Here is a 25,633-nt window from a genome sequence, read left to right as displayed (position 1 = left end):
GTAAACATCAGAGGATATAGCATCGAGCTGTATTGCCTCCACCAGGACTCTAAGCCGCAAACTTGTAAGTACATTAGAAGCCGACACTTAAGCAGACTTTGCTGAATTGCTGGCAGCATCAACATCTGATCGATATGCATGTTCACCAGCCAAGCTGACTAGTACATCTGTTCTGTGAAGAAACATACATTCTGCCTCTAGTACAATCAGTGTAATTAAAAATTAACATGCATTAATTGTTAGAGCTGATGTAAACAGCTGATGTTCCACTTAGCACTGTCTTCTGTACATATCATTAGGCAAAGCCAAATATTGTTAAGTAAACAGGCAGCGCTTACAAAAAGGAGAGAAATAGAAAACTAATTTCAACTAAATAAACTGACACTGTATAATAAGTCAAATTAAAACCATTAACCACAGCCAGATTAGGCTCTGGATCTTCAGAGGAAAACAATTATAAAAGTCACATTTAATTATTTGGATCTTATTTTGGTAAATGTATTTAAGCTCAGTCTGAAATAGAATCAGTGTGTGCATGATACGCTAGGATCTCAGAAGAGCTGCAAAGAACTCTAGGAAAAGTATGATTCAGGATTGATTTATGGCTAAAACATTCCGTGAAAATGCATCATTCACAGCCACTCCAGTAACCAGCTTTCTCTGGGGAGACCCAAATCTGATGTTTAATGTTAAAAAGAGTCTATTTTCTCCTGCATGCATCTGCATAACTGCCATCACTGTCAGTGGGAGTTACAGGCACACACTGAGCCGAGAACATACATCTCCTGAGTTAAGTCTTGCCTGACTTTTTTTTTTTTTTGTAATGTTAGAGTAAAATGATTTCTCCATCTTGATTCAAAAGCAGAAAGAAAAAGGAAAAATAAAACAAACAAAAAAAAAACTCCAACAAGCAAATCTGTCCAGGGAGGTGCCTTCCCAGCTCTTTACACATTGCCTGGGGCATTCAGCTGCTAGGGCCCCAGGCACTTCCTCCTCCCCTGAGGCCATCCTGCAAGGAACTTGCCTGTCACTCTCAAGTCCAATTTAAAAATAGTGTGAATCTGAATTTTGAAAACGATTTCTTCAGCTATTTCCAAACTCATGAAGCTTGACTGAGTTAAAAAAAAAAAAAAAAAAAATTCCCAATAAATACAGTCTTCGAAAAAAAGTGAAACCACAGGGTGCTAAGAGTCCTAAGGAGAAACTGATTTATGAAGAAATAACTAGGAAAAACATTGCCATACTACTCAGAATCAACCTTTCTTGTTTTTATCATAATGGCAAAGCCGTTAAAAAAGAGAATAAAAACATTAAAAATCCCTTAGTATATAGGCCTGCAGTGACAAGACCTCCACTGCAACCATTCAGTGATGTGCTTGAAACAGTGCCTTTTATTCCTAATTTTATTAAATTTGACTGCAAATTGATTTAGTTTATGTATTAGGGAAGATATAAAACTGTTGGATCTACTTATAACAAACAACATTAGATGTGTCAAGGATCACAGGAATCAAAATGAAGCCTATAAAAGTTAAATAAGTTACATAAATTTAGGCATGAATATAAAAGCTTTCATAAAGCTAGCTTATGAGCTTATGAGCTAGTTTATTCAAAACTGCCATCAACCTGCATGCTTTAAACATAAAAGTTAAAAGTTGGTAGTTATAAATATTTGGGGAATTTAAAGTAAAACTTAAAAGACATCAACTTTGTTAAAAAAAGATTTGATATCTATAAAATGTTAAACCTTTAAATATCAATTTACTGTCTGAAAACACAATTTGCAAAAATTGTGGCATGATATTAAATATATTTTTCTCTTTTTAAATTAAAAATGATTAAAAATTATTAGATAAATTATTTAAGCAGATTAATTTGAAAATTATGTCCCAGTTAATTAAAAGTTCACATGTATCCAATGCATAGATTATGGATTAAAAAAGAAAATATGCTTTCAACAGAACCTATATTAAACCTTAAGAATTTCTTTGATTTCTTTTCAAATTGCTCAGAAATTCTTAATACTCTTGCTGCTCCTAAGTTGCTTCAGTCGTTTCCAACTCTGTGCAACCCCACAGACGGCAGCCCACCAGGCTCCACCATCCCTGGGATTCTCCAGGCAAGAACACTGGAGTGGGTTTCCATTTCCTTCTCCAATGCATGAAAGTGAAAAGTGAAAGTGAAGATGCTTAGTCGTCCAACTCTTTGCGACCCCATGGACTGCAGCCCACCAGGCTCCCCTGTCCATGGGACCTTCCAGGCAGGAGTACTGGAGTGGGGTGCCATTGCCCTCTCCACTTAATACTCTTACTGTAACTCAAACACATGGATATCTAGCCCCAAGTAGTCCCTCGTGAAGTACTGATAGGTTGTGCAATGAGGATAAACTTGTTTTTTGTCTTAAAAATTTCTTTTAAAAATATGTCTCATATTGTTTTACTATCTTGACATTATTCATACACACATACACTCAAACTCACACAAATTTAAAAAATTCTGAAAAAAAATCTGCCAAATTTTAGTTCTCCATACATGTACAGTGAGTAGACAAGAAATTGCTAAAATTGAAAATTAAAAAAGATATGTACATCTTAACCTTTTGTTAAAAATTGAAAAATAAAGGCAACTTCTTCATTTAAAAGGAACGGTAAGATGAAGAGAATATGTTGTTCATGAAAAGGACAATAATCCATTTTAATCCATTATAATTCATTTTTTCTATAACATTTTTGAGGATATCATAAAATGGTATACTATAGTGAATCTTAAATTCTCAGTGTACTTACAATGATACATTTTCTCCAAAGATGAAAGTATGAAATTGTGTTATGTCTTAAATTCCAAACAGTCTATAGGAGGCTTTCAAAAATGTGTAAGCAACCAACAAATGTTTATCATACAAAAGAGAATAAAATATAGGAATATTAATACTTGTTATTAAAACTCATTAATACAGGATAACATTTTATCTATGTCTCCTGTAAAGTAGTAAACATCTTTAAAGACTGATATATTTCCTAATTGGTATCATTTTCTATGGTGTTTAATTTGGGAACACCTTATCATTGTCGTTTTCTCTGTAGCATCAGGTCAAAGTATTTGTTGTTCATATTTGATTGTGCCTTCAGGTGGTGGAAGTTTCAACAAACGATATGTATAATTAACAGTAAGAACACATTCATACTCAAATTCTCTATTTACATGCCTGCTGCTGCTGCTAAATCGCTTCAGTCGTGTCCGACTCTGTGCGACCCCATAGACAGCAGCCCACCAGGCTCCCCCGTCCCTGGGATTCTCCAGGCAAGAACACTGGAGTGGGTTGCCATTTCCTTCCCCAATGCATGAAAGTGAAAAGTGAAAGTGAAGTTGCTCAGTCGTGTCCGACCTCAGTGACCCCATGGATTGCAGCCTTCCAGGCTCCTCCATCCATTAGATTTTCCAGGCAAGAGTACTGGAGTGGGGTGCCACATGCCTACCCACCAACAAATTTGCCAATGGGATTTGACAAACACAATGAAGAAACTGATATTCACTTTTTCTGTGTGCCTATCACAATTCCCAGAGTCAGTATCACAGCTAAGTAGACCTTTTTATTTCTATCTTAAGAAATAAAACTCAGTTATCTTTGAGTTTTATCATCAGTTTGTTGTTAATGATTGCCTTTTCTTGTTATAGGATACTTCAGACATTTACTTCTTTTCTCCCTTCCTTTATCATATTATGAAACTATAATTGCAATCAGGACAATGCATTTTCAAGCTATTATTAAAGTGAAATAGCATTCCTCATGGTATCACTTTGAAAGTAAAAGTGAAGTCCCTCAGTCGTGTCTGACTCTTTGCAACCCCGTAGACTAGAGCCTACCAGGGTCCTCTGTCCATGGGATTTTCCAGGCAAGAGTACTGGAGCAGGTTGCCATTTCCTTTTCCATTATTTATAAATGATGGGACCAGATGGTGGGTGCTATATGAGCAGTATATCAGGAAGATTTGAAATGCCTCAGAAGAGGTATGCAAAAGAGAGGTGAGAAGTTAAGGATAATCTTTGTATTTCAGCATTTTGATTTTTATTAGTGAAGAACTAGAAATCAGGTATCACTATTTATACTAAAGACAAGAAATCTCTCTAGTACTGATACACTCTGTCACGGTCCTTAAAGAATTGAGAGATCTTAAAACCACTGCCATTGTAATTCAAACTTTCAGAAACAATTTCATTCAAATTTCCCAAACAACAGAAAAGAGTGACAGGGATGTATGCAGTCAGAAGCATTGTCTGAAGATAGGGACACTGAAATTCAACTCACAGATCTTCCTCATTCACTAAAAAAATTTAATCAAATTAATCAACCAAATTCATCTTGGCCCTTGAATCTGCCCTGAAGTCCAGCTATGCTTCCTTAATTTGCTCTCTCCAAAGCTGTACATTGTAGGGACCACAGTTATTTCACACTTCTTTACTCGAATCTCTAACCATGCCCTTTGCTCTCAAGGGAGACTTTATCTCCTAATTCACAGAACACAAAGGAGCCAGAAAATAAAAACTGCCTTAAGATCCTGTCACTAACCCTACAAAATCATTGTCTCTGTTGTGTAAAAATAGTAGAGTTACCCTTTTCTAAGGCTACTTTTCTTCTGTCATCTAGATTCTACCCTTTCTGACTTCTCAGAGAACCTTCTCTACCCATTTAATGTTTATTCCTTCCTAGTGGCCACATTTCTAGAAATTGGCATTTTGCATAATTGCTCTAGCTTTTATTAATACCTCTTATTGATCCCCAATTGCCAGTTTGCATTTTCAGAGGAGCAGATATCAGGACAAAATTAAATGTGCAAGAAGAGATTTCTTGGGGAAATACCTGTAAAGAAGAAAAGGGAGGGAGCATAGAAAGTAGGAAGAGCTATCAGATGTGCTGGAATGAGCCATTCCTGAGACATGCAAGAAGGAGGATTGGTTGGGAAGAGTCTCTAATGGTAGCAGAGATATAGGATCATTTCAACCTGGCCAATACCTAGAAGCAGAGTTGCTGAGGCTCTCAGAAAGGGATCTGCATTGCACTACCACTGTGCTCAGTCATTAGCCTGAAGCAACTAACTGGAAATACGGACTGGGCTCCAATGTTGGTAAATCCAGAAAAACAATGGTTGGATTCATAACTCAATTATGCTCTGGCAGCAGAATGCTAGAGAGAGCATTCTCTTCACAACACATCCAGTCTACTGAACTTTTAAATCATTCTCATGCAAGCTTCCTATGGATAAAACCAATGAACTCTTTAGTCCTTAATTTTCTTGTTTTCTCTACTGTATTTGACACTAGACCACTACCTCCCTGAAGTCATCATCATTGATTTCTGTGACACTACACTTTCCAGATTTTTCTCTTAAATCTCTAACTCCCCCTTGGGAGGTTCCTGCTCTAAGAATCATAGCTAAAATTCCCCTTCCCATATTTCCAAAATTGGTAAATGTCACTATTATCTACTAAAGATGAGAGAAGCGACAAACTATACTATATCATTTGAGCTGTCATAACAAAATACCATAGACTAGTTTGCTTAAACATAAGACATTAATTTTCTTAAATGTGCTGGCCAATTCAGTTCCTGACTAGGGCTCTTCCTGACATGTAGATTTTCACCTTCTCTCTGTGTCTCACATGGCCTTTCTTCTGGCCAGACGTGGAGAGAGAGAGGGAGAGCTTTGATATCCTTTCCTCTTCTTAAAAAGACATCAGTTCTATGGGATTTATACCCCATCTTTATGACCTCATTTAACTGTAGTAACATCCATAACATCCGTATCTCCAAATACAGTGACATTGGGGCTTAGGGTCTCAATATACGGATTTGAAGGGGCACAACTTGGTCCAAAACACTTTGACTTTAACATAATACTTTCTTTCCACCCACATTTGTTATAATGGAGCTTCCCAGGTAGCACAGTGATAAAGAACCTGCCTGTCAATGTGGTCAGAGAATGCCTTATTCTGTTACAAGTGTATTGCAACTTCCCTGTTTCTCTCTTTTGCTAGATAAAGGAAATACGATGATTGGAATTACATCTGTGATGTGCATTATTAAAACATTGGAGATATAATAGTCAATAAATATGCCCAAAATCCATTTTAGTAGTATGATTTTGGAGATGTTGACTTCTCCTATCCCTCACCAGACATATATTCATTTATTTGAGCTACAATTAGAACAGCTGAGTCAGGTCCCTCATTTTGTTATTAATTAACTCTAAAACCTTATGTTAACCTCTTTAGCCCTCAGCATCTTCATCTGGGGACATGCCCTACATGTGAGTGTTGTCCTTCAGGTGAGTGTCTTTCTTAAAAAAAAAATCCGCTGAACTACATGACCTTTAGAAGCCTCTACAGTTCTAAAATACATTTTTGCTGGCCTAGAAAATATTGAGCTAAGGTAGATAATGAGTGTACACATTAGCATCACTCAATTGCATCAAACAACTTTTTTACTATAATTTCCTTTTCACATGGTCTTCTTTGACTAATCCAATACTTAGTCATTCTCTTCCCTAGTTCTGGTTCCATGTTGGCATCATACTGACGGGTTATGTCTCTGACCTTCAGCCTCAGTTCTCGGAGCTCTCTAGCTTACCAATGAGCCAGGATTCTAGATATGTGCTTAGGATATCTTAATTTCTTTTTCTCAGTTTCTCCATATGTAAAATGGGTATAGTAACAAGGTCTTCTACAGATGATTAAGTGAATTAATTTTCTTGAAGTGCCTGGCACACAGTTTTATATAAAGCTGTCAATTATTATTATCAGTAAAAATTAGACCTTTCTTTCACTTACCCTGGCTTGGTTTTTGGATTGACTACCTATCAACATGATTATCATAATCTTTCAACCGCTTTTTGTTTCTCTGTCTCTAGGCTTTTAATGTTTTCCTAGTCATTAGGTACCATGAAACTTCAATCTGTGTTTAATAATTCTAGGACTTCATCTTTCTTTTTGAATAAGAAACTTTTTTGTTGCCAAAACAAAATGAAGCAAAACAAAACACCCCCTGGTTAATCTTGTTTGCTTCCAACTTTTGCCCCCATTAATTCCTCTTTGTGCCTCACTATCCTTTTACCCTGTGGCATATGTAGCATTTTATAGCTTAAGTAATATGTGAAAAGTACTTAGTGGAACGCTCATTACTTCCTTGTGTCTACATTGTAATGGCCGTGAACTAAGATCATTGAACCCTCTCAAATCCATTACAACTTTAAGGGAGGGAGAGTTTTCCTGCTGTTTGAAGATTTATTTAAAGATTTATTAAAGATTACGTGGGAACTCTAGGGCTTTTTAGGGACAGAATATAAGCCTCCGACTGAAAGGTTGTCGCCTGCCATCAGGCAGAAGCCCAGCAAAGCTCAGTTCTTCTGAGATGAGGACTATATTACCTAACATTCTGGAGGAGAAAGAAGAGAGGCTTTTTAAATACCCTACCAAGTTTGTAGAATCATAAGAATTCCGCAGAAAAGACCAGATATACTAAATACTCCCTCCTACTCTCACCTCAGCTTGTACATACTCCCATTGCACCCGTAGGCAATATGGCATGAAAAGGCTCAGCAAGAAATATTCATTTGTAAAAGAAAAACAAATCATTATAGCAACACTCACTGGTCATTCTGTAGCAAATGTGCAATGCTCAGATTTTGTATTTTCCTGAAATAACATGCACATTTTAGGCATGAAATTATGATTGTTTGACTGTGAAATGCTGCACCCAAACACCATGTGGCTTTTAGCAGCATATCATCATATCAAGAACTATTTTTACCCTTTGGCGATTTTTCCTGCTTTGGCTCTGAGAGCTAGTCCATACGGTATTTGTATGTGGCATCAGTGGCAAAGATTTTTCAGAAGAGTAGATTTCTTATGTAGTACCATGCACCAGTGATAGCACAGAATCTAAAGCAGAAATTAAAATAACCTGCCTTCAGGTTCAACTGGCAAGAAATAAAGTCATAGTATATGTGAAAGAACGAGAGAAAAAGATGAGAAAGGACTTAGAACATACTCTTCTGTTCTTTCTTACTTTCCTTAAAAATTATTTCACTTACGTACCTACTAACTTTTAGACTATCAGAAAAACAATAAACAATTTACAAGGCACATCCTACATTTCTTCCTCAGTGTCTCTGGATCCTAGTTGACAATGAACTTTGAGGAAAGCAGACAAAAATCTCTAGAACTTCAATGTATTTGCTGCCTTTCAGAAGCCTGGGAAGAAGAAAAGAGCAACTTTTTTTACAAGATTTAAGCACATATTGGTCCCCTTCCAGAACGCAGACATGAAGCCATATAAGAAATATTTTGAAAAGACAACCAAAATTAGCCAAACTCTTTAAACTTCCAAACTGCTTGGAGCAAAAGTCTGTTTTAGTTTAATCCAAATTAGTTTGCAGACTTAACTAGAAAGAGGAGCTATAGGAAAATATGAGCTGGCTTAACGTTTGTGTCTTGTCTATAGCTACAAAGTTGGCTTTTGTCTCTTCAAGAGACCGATCTGGTTATGGGGTTTTCAAAACATACGATGAGATAAAGGTGTTACAATATTGAGCATGGATTCTTAAGTTTCAAAAAACTCAATTTGCATTGAAAATAAAATGAACTATACTAATTCATACAAAATTTCTACCATCTTGTCCACTTTAAGAAAATAACAATGTTAGAAAGATTAATTAAGTCAGCATTATTTTGTACTCACCCAAAAGTATTGCTGTTTGACCTGGTGAACTATTTCAAAAGCTGCATAAATCACTTTAAGATCTACTGCTGTTAATCATATAATCTTCTCATAGTTATTCTTATAGTTACCTCTTTAAGGAGTTTCTAAGCACTATTGTTTTATAATAAAATGTTCCAGAGATTTTATACTAAACCGAAGCTCAACTTGTCCCTGCAGCCTAACTTGGTGCATATGTATTGCAAAGAAATTCCATTTTGTCAGTTGATTTATTGTTGTATCAAAAGAAATAAACTCTTGAACCCCAAGGGAGAAAAATTATGCTATTTCATTCTACTCATGACATTTCAACATAGGCCAACAAATAACTGGAATTATTTTCTCAAGTGAGGAAACTGAAATAATTTTTTTCTTGAAAAGTAAAATTTTTGTCCTAATCAGTGTATTTATAAACTTTTAGTTGTAAAAATTGCTCTTCTTTCAGACATTGCTCAAGTTTCTTTTCCTACGTGTATCTTTTCTAGGAAAGTGTTGCTATATCATCTGTTCTTTAAAATTTGTCATTAAAATTAAGATGGAAGATACTAGGGAAAGAAGCAAATGTGTGCATTTCCTTCTAACTAATTCTTCGAGTGCAATATCTGCTTGATGGCTGAAGGAGTGCAATGTCCCTGTCATTTTTGAACATGTGTTTAAAGGTCTATGTGACAATAGCAGCAGCCCCAGGATTCAAAAACATTGTGTTCATAGGCTTATGCATTCTTAAAATAAAAGAAATTAAAGTTCTCAATCATGAAAAGGAAGACCTGTTATGATCCTGTTTTAGAGAAGATGAGTCTGAGGCCCACAGAAATTGTGTGGTTTGCTCCTGATCCCAACTCTGGTAGATGGCAGTCAGGACACTAAAACTATTCATTTAACTTCAAAGCCCATGGGTGAATGACCACACATTCCCATTCTTTTTTTCTCCTGTGCCAGAGATTAGCCCACTGGGTACCTAATAAGCTAAGTTACCAAGACTGCTTTTAGTATAACTTTTTCAAGTTGTCATTTTTCTTCACTCCTCTCTCTCACTTCCCACTATCAAATGGGGGAAATTTTCCATTAAAAATAGACGATGCCTTTCAGAAAACGTATTTGCTTGATAGCAAGGCAAATAGACTTGTGAGTTACTACAGCCAATTCAGTCAATTATGATCATCAAACAAAAGAAAGGGACAAGGAAAATCAAATGGAAATGCCTAAATTAAGATTCTCAGTATCCCCAAATGTGAATATCAAGAAAGACTATTCCAATGAAGAAAAGCACGTTAGTTCTCAAAAAGAGAACTGCGGTACTTCAAGTTGTTTCAATGTGTTATTCAGCTTTATGCTGTGAAGCCATTCACAGTACTGCAATTGTTTCCTCACTCAGCTACATATCAAATGTGTACTTAGGAATGCTTTATAAGACATTCAACAAAGTCTTTCTTATTTAACTGCACTGATTAGAAGGGGCAAGCATTTCATTTTGGCACAGTGCAGCTCACTACCTCATTTCATCCTGTTTGAAATATTACTCAGAGTTCAGAATGCCAAGCTTTGAGCAGAGAAGAACAATGTGTGGTTTAAAAAATAATAATAATAAAATAAAGTAACAATAGCTATGAAGAGAAGAGAGTGGAATAATGTAATTCTGGGTTCTATCTGACAGTAACTAGTTTGAGGGATAGGGGAAGTAAGTCTCATGTTACCAAAACAGAATCTAAGAAAAACCCTGAGATTACTAAAGAAGCAAAGTTTAAATCTACCCTGTAGGAATGAGGATCAACCCAAACACTGTGTGACTAGATGAGAAAGACTCGAAGAAAATGTCTGTGAGAAGAGCTACTGGTGATGGGGAGGAGAAAGTTGCCAGACAGCCTAAAAACAAACCTGACCTTAATAGTGGACATGTTAAATGTATAACAGAAAACCTCATGGAGCAAAACCAGGACAGTGAATAAAATGGGCAAAAACCACGTGGAGTCTGACAGAGTTTACATTAGATACTTAAAATATGTGAGTGGTGCCCCCTGACATTTCTTGGTGTTCCACAGATATGAGTTCTAGATTTTTCTCCAAAAAGGAAGAAAATCTACATCTCCATAAATATAGAATGAGACCACGTACTGAAGCCACACATCATGTTAGAAAATTGTGTTCTATGATGTCACCCCCAAGCATCTTTAGAAGAAGAAACTATAAATCCAAACAAATTAAATGGTTGCTCAATGCCATCATTTAATGTGTCGTTACTGTTGGAGCTTGTAGTTGCTGGGCATGTATGTGCATAGCCAAGTAAATAATTTTTGTCCCTTCTTTCTAAATTGTATCTTTATTTTTTCATATGCTCACATTTCTGAAATATGAGTGTGTATGCACAATTAATGTGTACATTTTAAAAGAATCATGTTTTACTTCTTTTATTTTCCTCCCACTCTTGTATATTTCTACCTTTCCTTCCTTCCTTCTTCATTTTCTCTCTTTTCTTTTCTCTCCTAAAGTGCTTCTGTAAAATATATGATCTGTCTTATATTCCTGAATCTTTTGGACAAGTACCTTCCAGATTGAGATCTAAGCCAATGAAATAGAATTCCGGTGAGTAGATATGGAACTTTTGCAGGAATACCACTTCAAGTACACCTAAAAACTTTTATTATTTAATTATTTCAAATCCTATGAAAAGTTAACTATGCAAAGGCTTAAATACATCCTTTCTAACTATAAAGCTATTTTTTTGTCACTCTGCCACATTAATTATTATAATTATAGTTTTCACCTGATAATTGTTTAGGGTAGACAAAAATACTCTGACACTTCACTTACCTTTATGTTCTGGTCAATACAAAGAAAATCAAAACTGTGTCAATATTTTGTGAATGTCAACAATGAAGACAGTTAACATATCATAGACTAAGCTGTAAAGTGTTTTCACATACATTGGCAATAGATCCAGAAAATAGGGATAGAGATTATTTCTGTGGACTAACTTTAAAAAAGAGTTATATGTGGTCAAATTAACAAAGAAATTCTATGTATATACTTGGCTATAACATTTTAGATTATCTCATCAGTATGTTCATATGATACAAATCCTTTCTGGGAATCACCTCAATACAACTTCCTAAGGTACCTCATTATCTGAAAGGAAGATAGGTGAGGAAGGAACTAATCTATTTTTGTCTCTCTTTTTTTCATATTGGAATCTATATTTTAAAAATGTACATTTCCCTTGAAATTTGCTACTGGTTTGGCTGCAACCATTTTCAAGATGAGGATTATAGTTTATTGGTGGATTTTTACAACTATTAGAAAAACAAGACTATTTTTCAAGCAGTTTTAAGGGAAAATAATCATCCTCTTTTCTTGATTTTTACAGTATAGGACACTACAGACTTATTAGATCATCAGTTCTAGTTGATAAGTCCAAATACTCTGTGTCCAATAAACAGTACAACATTGAGATAATGGTGCAAAGTTTATACTCATTCTAAAGAGGAATTTCTACCTAAAGATTTCATAAAACAGAGTATATGATACAACTTTTATGACAAAAGTTATCCTTTTCTCTCTCTTTACGTTCCAGACATAAAGAGAGAACATAATTGCATCCACTCCTCATACATGTCAGATATCTCATTTCTCCAAAGTCTTCTCCAAATGAAACAATACAGATCTATTAGTGTAATTATAGCATGAGGTCATTTACCACTTTGTAATTGCTGCATGTGTGAATGATGTATGAAATGAAAGCATCTGCAGTGCAAATAGAACATAGGCAAGAATGTGCCATGTGCTAATTAGGTAACCATCTAATGATAAGACCCTAGGGAAACACAATATAACAAAATCCCACAGTGCTCTGCAATCACAAACCACAAAATATTCCTAAGGAGTTCAAAAATATATCCATTAATAAGTATCATCCTTTCCTCTCTTTAGATTCTCTCAACTCTATTCCCTGTGAGAATATACCCACTTCTTTCTATTTCATCCTGTGCATTGCTAACAAGGCCCCAACAGTCATGAACCATCTGACTGCTATAAGAATTGTTCTGACATAGCCATGTACTCTTGTGCTCATTGTGACCCTATGGACTATAGCCCAACAGCCTCTTCTATCCATGGGATTTCCCAGGCAAGAATACCAGAGTGGGTTGCTATTTCCTACTCCAGGAAATCTTCCAGACCCAGGGATCAAACCCTGTGTCTCTTGCATCTCCTGCATTGGCAGGGGATTCTTTACCACTGCTCTACCTGGGAATCCCAAGAATTGTTCTACTTATTCATGTTAAAGATTGAAAACTTATTTAAAGATTGTTGGTGAATTTTGGTTTTATATTGTTTTCTTGACCATTGTATTAAAATGTTTCAAGAACAGGCCACATCACTAAGGGTGGCAGGCCTCAGTCATCAAAACCTCAACTGATGAGAATGAAAGGAATGGAGTTCATCTTACTTAAAGCATACTCTTCCTTTGTTAATGCAATAATCCAACAAGTTTAGAGCAAAGATATTATGTAGACAAAAAATAAAATATTTAACAAACTGAGCTCTTAACCCATTCTTAAATATTCAGCTAAGATTTTATGAAAATGGATGAACTGCAACTGAGGAGTCTGACACTGAGCACCTGACATGAAATATATTGAACATTTGGCCAAATTAACCTGTGAAATGTTCTTTATTCTCTGCTTCTATAATGCATTACTGAAAATATTTGTTTAATTGTCTGCAGCACCCATTGGGATAGAAAGGATTTAATTCTATAAAGTTTCCTACCAAAAAGATTAATTTAATCATTCTGATTACCAACAATGGCAATTAATTTCTTCTATCATGATCCTTTTGCTATTTATATAGTATTTTATACTCATCTCACTTTCTTTTTGGGCTCAATATAATGTACTTCTTATGAAGTCACACTGTCATTTTCTTTTTTTTTTTTTATTTTAATAGGAAATGAACTCATCTTCAGTAACAACAGCTGACTTGGGATTCATTTCTTGCTTTTCCTTTCACTGCTCTTTGTGATTCTTGCATGCATGCTAAGTCACTTCAGTCATGTCTGACTCTTTGAGACCCCGTGGACCGTAGCCTGCCAGGCTCCTCTGTCTATGGAATTCTCCAGGCAAGAATACTAGAGTGGGTTGCCATGCCCTCCTCCAGGGGATCGTCCTGACCCAGGGATAAACCCTGTGTCTCTTATGTCTCTTGCATTGGCAGGTGGGTTCTTTAGCACTAGCGCCACCTGGGAAGTCCGATTAGTGACTCCAGTTCAGTTCAGTTCAGTCGCTCAGTCGTGTCCGACTCTTTGCAACCCCATGAATTGCAGCACGCCAGGCCTCCCTGTCCATCACCCAAACTCATGTCCATCGAGTTGGTAATGCCATCCAGTCATCTCATCCTCTGTCGTCCCCTTCTCCACCTGCCCACAATCCCTTCCAGCATCAGAGTCTTTTCCAATGCGTCAACTCTTCGCATCAGGTGGCCAAAGTACTGGAGTTTCAGCTTTAGCATCAGTCCTCCCAAAGAACACCCAGGACTGATCTCCTTTAGAATGGACAGGTTGGATCTCTTTGCAGTCCAAGGGACTCTCAAGAGTCTTCTCCAACACCACAATTCAAAAGCATCAATTCTTCGGCACTCAGCTTTCTTCCTAGTCCAACTCTCACATCCATACATGACCACTGGAAAAACCATAGCCTTGACTAGACGGACCTTTGTTGGCAAAGTAATGTCTCTATACATAGACATCACCAGATGGTCAACACTGAAATCAGATTGATTATATTCTTTGTGACTCTTAAGTGATGTTAATAAAATGTGTCTTATGTGCTTCACACAATAGGTTCAGATTTTGGTAAAGTTCTACCTAATTTGGAAAATTTGGCCACTCTGGTTTTTTTTTTTTTTTTTTTCTGCCAACCTTCTTCTTGATGGGCTCCTCCTGATGCATTTTTGTAGCTTCTTGACACTTAACAGCTACTTAAGTAAACAGAATTCAGTAACTGCTTTCTGTTCAATAGCATCAGATTTAGACTGTGAATGTGATTCCCGAGATGTTGGTTATTAATGAATATAGAATAAATTTATTCCTAAACTATTTTATAATTTTTGTATATATTCACTTATAAGGCCCAATGATATTTCTCTTTATTAAGAAATAGTGCCTACATGTGACAGCAATAGACAAGTTGCTGAGACATAGGTTAAAGGATACAGGGAATGTCATTGTTTATCATTGAGCTTGCACTGCAAGTAAAGGAAAATCAACAAACAAATAGCCAAGAAGCTTTTCAGGTAGTTATAAGTATTTGGAAGAAAATTAAGAGTGCAATGTGATAGTGAATGCAAATTTAGACTGAGGATTTCAGAAGTTATCTCTGAGGATGTGGTATTTATGCAAGATCAAAATGACACAAAGAAGTTAACTGTGATAAAATCTATGGGAAGAATATCCAAGTAAAATGAGGAGTTAGTGAAAAGGTCAAAGGGCAAATATAAGCTTATTTTCATTAGAAATTCCTAGAAGTTCTTAAGCCTGGAAATATGTGTGCAGTGTAGGATTTCAAAAGCTCTTCAGGCTTCAGTGGGGAGATTCAAAGAATCAGAGCTTTAAACAAGCTTATTAGCTGATTGTTACAGTAGTTCAAACAACAGAAAATGGCTTGAAACACAAGTTTTTATTACTGCTGTTCAGTTGTGAAGTCATGTCCAACTCTTTGTGACCCCATGGACTACAGCATACCAGACTTTCCTGTCTTTCACTATCTCTCTGTCTGCTCAAACTCATGTCCATTGAGTCTATGATGTCATCCAACCATCTCATCCTCTGTTGCCCCCTTCTCCTCTTGTCTTCAATCTTTCCCAGAATCAGGGTCTTTTTCAATGAGTTGGCTCTTTGCATCAAGTGGCCAAAGTATTGGAGCTTTAGCGTCAGTCCTTCTAATGAATATTAAGGATTGATTTCCTTTAGGATTGACTGGGTTGATCTCCTTGCAGTCCAAGGGACTTCCAAGAGTCTTCTCCAGCACTACAATTAGAAAGCATCAATTTTTCAGCATTCAGCCTTCTTTATGGTCCAACTCTCACATCCATACATGACTACTGGAAAAACCATAGTTTTGACTATATGGACCTTTGTTGACAAAGTGATGTCTCTGCTTTTTAATATGTTGTCTAGGTTGGTCATAACTTTCCTTCCAAGGAGCAAGCGCTTTTTAATTTCATGGCTGCAGTCACCATCCAGTGATTTGGGAGCCCAAGAAGATAAAATCTGTCAATGCTTCCACTTTTTCTCCTTCTATTTGTCATGAAGTGATAGGACTGGAAGCCATGATCTTAGTTTCTTGAATATTGAGTTTCAAGCAGCTTTTTCACTCTCCTCTGTCACCCTCATTAAGAGGCTCTTTAGTTCTTCTTCACTTTCTGCCATTAAAGTGGTATCATCTGCATATCTGAGGTTGTTGATATTTCTCACAGCAATCTTGATTGTAGCTTGTGATTCATCCAGTCTGGCATTTCACATGATGCACTCTGCATGTAAGTTAAATAAAAAAGCAAGGTGATGATATACTGTCATACTCCTTTCCCAATTTTAAAGTCAGTTTTTCCATGTCCAAAACATGGTCAGTTTTTCCATGTCCAATTCTAACTATTGTTTCTTGACTCACATACAGGTTTTTCAGGAGATAGATAAGATGGTCTGGTACTCCCATCTCTTTAAGAATTCTTCACACTTGTGATCCACACAGTCAAAGGCTTTAAGCATAGTTAATGAAGCAGAAGTAGAGGTTTTTCCAGAACTCTTTGCTTTCTTCATGATACAGCAAATGTTTGCAGTTTGATCTCTTGTTCTTCTGCCTCTTCAAAATCCAACTTGTATATCTGGAAGTTCTTGGTTCATGTACTGCTGAAGCCTAGCTTGAAGGATTTTGAGCACAACCTTGCTAGCATGTGAAATAAGAACACTTATATGGTAATTTGAACATTCTTTGGCAATTCCCTTCTTTGGAATTGGAATGAAGACTGACTTTCCCAGTCATGTGACCACTGCCGAGAAAATGTGGGGTAATTGAAAGAATTGGATGAATTTGGACTGTATTTTGGAAGTAAAATTCACAGGATATATTTGTAGAAAAGATGGTAGCAGACCTAATAGAAAGAATAATCCCAAGATTTTTGGTGATCACCATGTAGACAGGATCCATTTACTCATATGGGCAAGTACAGGAGAGAAGAGAAGTTTTGCTTTGGCCATGATTTGACTTCTGGAATCTTAGAGTCATGCCTGTTAAGAATGCCGAGTTGATGCTGGAGATAAATTGAGATTCTTTCCAGCCCTAAGACTAAAAGATCTCACCTGAAAAGTTTATATAAATAGACCAAATAAAAAGGAGTACAGCCTGGCCTGAGTACCCTCCAATGTTAGAGGTGGAACAGAGGAAGCAAACAAAGGAAACTGTGAAGTAAAGGCCAGTTAAGTACAAAATATGATATTATGTTGTCTCTAAAGCCAAATAAAGAAATGCATTTCGAGACAGGAGGAAAGGGGCCAAAATGGCAAAGTAGGAGACCCCAGCCTCCATGACCACAAAGATCAACAATTAGACAGCTATCCCTCAATAACAGTTCTGGGAGAGTGCAGGAGTTCACTTAAGAAAACATCAGCAACACAGTGAAACAAACAAAACTGAGAATAATTGAACGAAAAGGGAAGAACAGCTTCATTTTCCCTGTAATATCTGATCCTCTAAGCTGCCACTGTACAGCACGAAGAGGGGACACCCCAGCTAGAAAGAGTTCCTTTCACCAGGAAAGGAAGAGCAGGATGAGAGACCGGGTTCTCCAGTCCTTTTGGGCACCACGTGAGTGATTCTTTTTGATTTCACCCTACCCAGACACTAGTAAAGTTGAGATGTACAGATATGGCTATGAACAACGAAGAAGAATATAGGCTTTGAGGATCAGTCTCATAGCAGAAGCAACTGTGGATCACAGTGACCAGCTCTTCAGAGGACCACAGCTGCTTTCACCACTGGAGAAACCAAGCTAGTGAGCATAGCTCAAGACCAGAAATACTTCAGAGAGCAGTGGCTCCTTCAGCCTGAATCTTAGAATGAAGATGAGGAGCCAGAGCAGAGCCATACTATCAAAAATGGGTATGTAATACAAGTGGGTATCAAACTTGTTGCAAATCATTTTTGAGGTAATTTCTTCCTGCAGCATAACTTAGGCTAGTGGCTAGCCACAAACTCTGTCCAATCAGCATTTGTTGTGGCCTGTTCAGTCTTAGATAAAGAGTTTTCCACCCACAACAAACTGCCATCGGCAAAATAACCTGATGATTGAATTTAATATTAGATCCTATTCTTCTAAGATCATCATCATCTGGATTACTTCATTTGTGATGGCAATAGGATTCAAGATTAGTATATCTGTCTATGTATATTCTTAGCCAACACTAATCCTTGCAATAGGGTATTATGTGATGTTCTGTATTTATATGTTAAAATGATGAAATGTTACGGTCAGTTTATTATATATACTTAAGTATCTGGAAACCACCATTAGAATACCGAATAAAAGCAAGTGAACTCCAACAGCAATAAATATTTATCTCCCAAGTCTTCATCCTTTTAGTACAGTGAGAGTCTATTAAGATGAGTAATGTGCTCTTCTTCTCTAAGACAAGGATGCCAGTATTAGTTGTACATAAAAAATAAAGTAGTACTTTGTACTAATCAAGACAGACTAGGTAACAAACAACCTCAAAATCTCTGTGGCTTAACACCTATGATTTATTTCTACTTGATGCAAAGTGTGCTATAGGTCAAGTCACCCTCCTGGGCAGTGGTCTTTTGTGTCCACCTCTTAATAATCTAAGATGTTTCAACCTTGCTTCTCCACCTTCCCAACAAACAATTCCCATGAATACTACTGGAGGAATAGAGACAGGACAATCATGCAGAGGCTTCTCATTGCTGCCATTTAGAAGTAACATATTTTACTGGTCAGAATTGCTCATGCGACCTACCTAGACCTATGTCAGGGCTGTCTCAGTGGGCTCAGAAAGAAAAGAAATACTGCTGAGCTGCTGCTTTCATGTTTTAAATAATATAGAAAATGATGCTTTAAAAAGGGTTGATCATTCTGATGGAAATGGAAAGACAGGTTGCATACAAATCTAATTTAGGGTCACTGAATTTCCATTTATCTGTAAAACTGCCAAATATTGAATGTAGTGCTTTACCATTAATGTAGCAAAAATTTCTCAAATTGTACAATAACTTCTCTCACTACTGTATTTCTCTTAATTGAATTGGAGGATATCTATGGTGGGACAGGGTGACAGCGATAATGACAATAACAGCAACAACACTGTGAGCTAATGTTCACTGAATACGTTGTACTGACACCATTTAAAGGGCTTTGCAGAAGTGGTGTTTTGTAAAACGTCAAAGAAGACCTAAAAAATAGTTACTATTGACCTAGAAAAGAGAGGAGTAATTAATAGTCAATATTGTTTCAAAGAAAATCTGAATGACTGACACCAAAGAATGTATGATCTTGGTGACAATATTTCATTCTATAGTAGAATAGTTTTTATATCTCTTTACATCCTTTTATGATTTGGCAGGAGTTCAAAGATAACATATGTGCATTCCAGTGCTCCAAGTATTTTTGACTCTGTGCTAACATAAAATGTGCTTTCACCTCACCAGCTCTGTGCTATAATACCAACTGGGGAATATTCTCACGCACATCAATCAGACACAGGGTAGACACTACAAATCTTAATCCTCTTTTAGGTTGCCATGGGGGCAGGAGGAAGAGTTTAAACAAAGAAATTGTAAGATGACCAAGTTCTTATGGAAAATAAAACAGGTGTGTAAAATTATAGATAATGGAGCAGGCAGAGAATGTGATGGGACAGCCATACAAGTGGCTTTGAATCCTATTGGTAAACTTTATTTCTTAAACTAGGTTTTGGGTATATGGGGTATTTATTTTATTATTTAAATGTGCATATTGACACATCTGCATAGTATAATTCCACAGATAGCAAAATAAGTTTGTTGGAAGAAAAGCTTTAATAAACACAAAATCGTAACTATATTTGACTATTCAAATCACCTCATTAATTTATTTTTGCTCTGTAGAACAAAGACTTCGGGAGAAAGGGACATAAATATTTTTTAAGCAATACTGATCATTTTCATTAATGGGCATAGAGTGGTAATGTGTAAACGTTAACTGAATTGGATTAACAATCATTGCAATACTAAATTATAGGGAATAGATTTTATGAGGGGATGCACTCTCGTGACTTCCAATTAGTTCCCTGTATCTACCTCCCATTCATCAGGTACATACTTAACACTGATGCTCAAAGGATCTTTATAAAATGAAAATCTGGTATCTGACTTCTGCTAAACATCATCAGGGCCACCTCTGTTCCCATGGAATGGTATCCAGATCCCTGTGTACTTTGAAAGCTTCATTTTCTACTACTCCCACCATGTGATAATGATCACACTCAGCAATAAGTGGCCCCCCTTCCACACCATGTGCCAGCCTGCTAAGTTGTTTCAGTCATGTCCAACTCTCTGTGACCCTATGGTCTGTAGCCTGCCAGGAATTATAAGTAATCTAGAGAGGATTTAAAGTGTCTGAGAGGATAGACTATGTGCATAGCCCATATGCCTAGGCTATGTACACATATTATTCCGTTTTATATGAGGTTATGAGCATCTGCAGGTTTTGGTATAGGGTGGCAGGAGTGGAGATGCTGGTCCTAGATTCAATTGTGTCTAGGTACTGAGGGCTGACTATCCTTAGAATTTAGAGTAGTGCTTGAAATGTAGTGGGCACTTAACAGATGCCTGTTGAATGAATAACTAAAAATGAATGACGATGAAAATATTTACAGCCAAGATTGTGAAGTTCGCAGTATAGCTGAGCCTGGTACCCTTCAGGTTTGACCAAATTGACAGCAAATGAATCACATTGCTTCCTTTCAAACATGGTGATGTCTTCTAATGATATCCCCCCTTACAATAAATATAGTGGTTTATCTTTGTTTCATGTATTATAAACTTGACATTACATGCATTCTCTAGTCTTCACATCAATCCTTCTGAACTGAGTATTTTTAAAACCCACTTCATGGTGAAAATCTGAATCTCAAAATAGTTCAATAACTTGTAAAAAGTAGCATAACTAAAAAGTAGTAGAGTAAACCTCCGAACATGCCCTAATTGGGCATATTATAACTCTACTTCACAGAAAAAACCATCAAGGATGACAGAGATGTGAAGATTTCTCAACCTACAATAATACCACAAAACCAATAGCAAACTTGGATAGCCAAATCCAGATAACCTATTCCCAGATAGCAAGGATAATCAAAGGGCTGTTCCTACATCCAATATGGAGGTATACAAAGACCGTGAATCTAGAGAAAGGAGGATCCTATCCTTTATGCCTGTTATTTCTCAAACCACACAAAAGAAGAAATTTTCTAGTAAACTTATTTTAAGAACATTCATTTATGCCAACAGGGTAGGCAAACACTTCTGTTTCATTCAGGAATATTTCTTGTCAGTTCCCTCAAAAAGAATGAAAGTCTAAGACTTTTGGCTTTCTACTTACATTGTTTTTATCTGAATAAGAAAAACAAAATAGCCTATATTTTGTCTGAATTGGTGACTAGCTTGGATATTCAGAACAATAACTTTGCGGTTATAATTCAATCATTTTTCTGGGTAAAGCTCTCATTTTTCCTGATTCTCTTTCAAAACCATATTTACATTCTTCTATTTCTAATAAAATATTTTGTCACTTCTGTCAATTCTGATCCATTAAACTTTGCTTTTTACCTGTGTTTATTCCTACAAAAATAATTTGTTTAACCTTTATCCTTATTTTTCTTTGCAAAAGTAATGAGGAATATCTTATCTTTGTTTTTTTTAATATGCAGTTTTTTGTGAGTTGACAGGGAAGATGATTACCAAATTAATTGGTGCTTATTAAATGTTGGTGGTTTTAAACTCATAATTAAAAGATATACACAAGAAAGATGTCCAGAGGCAAATTTTCTTACCTAAAACAGAAGACTTCTTTATAAGTTCGAAGGCATAAATCCAACAAAAAGCAATGTGCACCAATGTGGCTATAGTCATTCATGACATCCTAATGAAATATGCGATTTCTAGAACAAATAATTGCCTTTGTTTTCATCATCTTGCCTGGTATATCCTAGCAGTCTATAGAATAGTGTACATTTTATCCTGATCTACAATCAGACAGTTCATAAAACTCTAATGGAAATGAAGATTTTGCTATTTGAAGTGGTCAAATTTCCATTTACAAATACATCACAGCTTATAGCCACTGATGGCATTTGGGTTTGCTTTTGAGTTTTAGGATAATAGCAAATTACAGAGAAAATCTACCAATTCTTTGTCAGTTGAACTCTGAGTAAAAAAGCCCCATTATCTGCCTGAAAGAAAAGCAAATCTATATGGTGCTTTTAAATGAAAACTATATATTTGTTTGTAGTTATGTGCCATTTGTCAATTTAAGATCATTGGTTCTGCTTAAGAGACCAGGGAGTTTGTTCAAATAGATAAAAGTCTTTCTTCTCTTTTGTGTAAATCCATTTTAAGAATAAAGAGAAGAATAAGGAAGGCAACGTAAGAGAGACTATTTTTCTTACTATTTCAGTGGTTTGTGATCCATAAAATCCAAGTGGTTATTTAGAACAATCCAATTTGATTGGAAATGTGTTGTTGCATACCTTTACCTTTCTAATACCTTTTCTTCTATTACTTCCACCCACCTTCCATTGTACCTAGTTGAAACCCCCGAGGCCTCCCTACTTCAACTCAAATCCCATTTCTCCTGTGAGTATTTCACCATCTAAGCCTGCTAACTACCACAGTGATCTCATTCATTCAACAAATATTTCACAAGAGCATACTTAGAGATCATCCTCTCTAACCTCCATCCAATTTAGGAAATTTTACCATAAAATTCCTAACATATTAAATGTTTGGTTAAATACATGCAACTATTGGAATCTTAATACTTTGTAAGACACCAATTCCTAAAACATCTTCCTCATAGTTCAGCTGAAATCTACCTGCCTGTAGTCTTCACATATTGCTTTTTGTTCTGTACCTTAAGGACATTAAGAAATTATCCAATTCTTTTTTTCAATGATGACCCTTCAAATATATGAAGAACTCTGTCATGTTTCACTGTTGAATTTTCTTCAAACAAAAAAATGTCCAGTTCCTTCCTTCAGTCTCAGTACGCATCAGTTCTGATCATTTCATAATCTTGATCTTCCACATACACTTCAGACAACTAAAGTTCCCTTTTAAAATACCCTAATAATAGTAATGTATCTTGCTAGTGGTGGTATCTACATGATTTTATACAATTATTGAAGCATATCAAACCACACTTAAATTGGGTGCATTTTATTGAATACAAATGACAACTTAGTGAAGAGGGAAAAAAAAAAAAAAAAAAAAAAAACAGAAGCAAAGCCACATGTATATCATCTACATGGAGCACATTACCTATGGGGTCGAAAACAGTTGGAAACGACCGAGCAACTTCCACTTTCACTTTCTTTCTTTCACTGAAAGCACAATGCACTCAAGTTGTCATCTCCTTGGTTCTAGACGTTATTTTTCTACTTTAATTTTTCAACCATGGCACAATAACTAAAATGGCATAAATAATTTACATGAGTGAATATGATTAGAAAGAAATCCTTACCATGTGATTAGTGATTATGTTTAGGATGAGGATGGCTTATACATGGCACTCCCTTTGCATCACGGCAGACACTGTAAATCAATTACAGGGCCAGATGTAGCCAAAGAATCTTCACTGCCTTGGAGTCATTAAACTCTGTCAGATTTAGCAGTCATATTACAGTATTTTTCCATCCCTTTGTGAGAAATTTCATTATAAATTATTTTTTCTACTTTTCAAATTTTCTATACTCTTATTTTTAGAAGTAATGTGATTACATATTAAATAGTTTAAAATTTTAAGCCACCATCAGAACTATCCAAAGGAAATAAATTCCTTATCCCAAGAAAATATGCCTAATGGGAAATTTGCACTATCAAAATTAAGAGAACTACATGCTTCACTTTTCCAAAGAATAATTCCAAATATGAGGAAGAAGCCTGAATTTTTCCATAAACAAGCCTGAATTGTTTCATACACTAAAAGCACCGCATTAATAGATTTAAAGCTGAGAGAATAAGGAAGGTCAAGTAGGTCTAAGTATAAATTTTTACTCAACTAAAAGTAAATATCAATTCAGTCTATCCAAATGAGATTAAAAATTCAATTTAGCTATTAGCTGCTATGTTTTAGAAGTTGTGATATTGTCTGGAGACCCAAAGAATGAACAAGTTTTAAACACAGTCCTTCCTTCATGTGGTTCACAGTTGACCAAGGGAAAAGAGTTTATAAATAATTACTTGTGATGTCAATTGGCAAACGTCTTAATAAAGAAATATGCAGAGTGTCCTGGGCATTCCCTGGTGCTGCAGTGGTAAAGAACCTGCCTGCCTGCCAATATATGAGATTTAAAAGATTCAGGTTAGGTCCCTGGGTTGGGAAGATCCCTTGGAGTAGGAAATGGCAATCTGTTCCAGTATTCTTGCCTGGAAAATTCCATGGACAGAGGGGTCTGGCGGCTTACAGTCCACAGGGTCACAAAGAGTCAGACACACTGAGTGACTGAGCACACATGGGAACACAAAAGTGGCCAGTTAATTCTGACTAGAGAAATGAAAAAAAGCCATCTGAAAAAAAGACAACATTGAACATCAGCAACCTAGATATGCAGATGACACCACTCTAAAGGAAGAAATTGAAGAGGAACTAAAGAGTCTCTTAATGAGGGTAAAAGAAGAGAGTGAAAAAGATGGCTTGAAACTCAACATCTAAAAACAAAACAAAACAAAAGACTAAGATCCTGGCTTCTGGTCCTATCACTTCATTACAAATAGAAGGAGAAAAAGTGGAAGCTTTGACAGATTTTATTTTCTTGGGCTCTCAAATCACTGTGGATGGTGATGGCAGCCATGAAATTAAAAGACCCTTGCTTCTTGGAAGGAAAGCTATGACAAACCTAGAGAACATGTTAAAAAGCAGAGACATCACTTTGCCAACAAAGCAACACATCAGGCAAAGTTTTTGCTGTATAGGCAGAGCTATAATTTATCCGGTAATCAAGTACAGATGTGAGAGAGGGATCATAAAGAAGGCTGAGCAGCAAAGAATCGATGCTTTCAAATTGTGGTGCTTGAGAAGACTCTTGAGGGTCCCTTAGACTACAAGGAGATCAAACCAATTATCCTAAAGGAAATCAACCCTGAATATTCATTGGAAGGATTGTTGCTGAAGCTGAAGCTCCAAAACTTTGGTCACCTGATAGGAAGAGCTGACTCATTGGTAAAGATGCTGGGAAAGATTGAAGGCAAAAGAAGAAGAGGGTGGCAGAAGATAAGATGATTTCAAACCATAGCTTTGACTAGACCTTTGTGGGTGACTGAAAAAAAATAAATAAATAAAATGAATTTCTGTAAGTATACAAATAAGGGAATGCTAAAGAGAAACACAAACATACATGAAAGTGTCATGTGTTGAATTTTCTTATTCCTCTACCTTTCCTCCCAGCCCCTACCCCTACCTGACAGAATCTGAAACTTCAGTCAACAACCTTGGAAGCTAGATGTAGAAAGACAAACTGCGATGATCTTTTACTACATGTGCCAGCCCTTGTCAGAGTAATGAAGTAGAGGTTGGGAAAAGATTTATGATTAAATTATGTTACAGTTTTGTATTATTTATTGCAAT

This window comes from Bubalus kerabau, chromosome 3, assembly GCF_029407905.1.
Source record: "Bubalus kerabau isolate K-KA32 ecotype Philippines breed swamp buffalo chromosome 3, PCC_UOA_SB_1v2, whole genome shotgun sequence".
In the NCBI taxonomy this organism is placed as follows: Eukaryota; Metazoa; Chordata; class Mammalia; order Artiodactyla; family Bovidae; genus Bubalus; species Bubalus kerabau.
Note: the sequence above shows the minus strand (reverse complement) of the source record.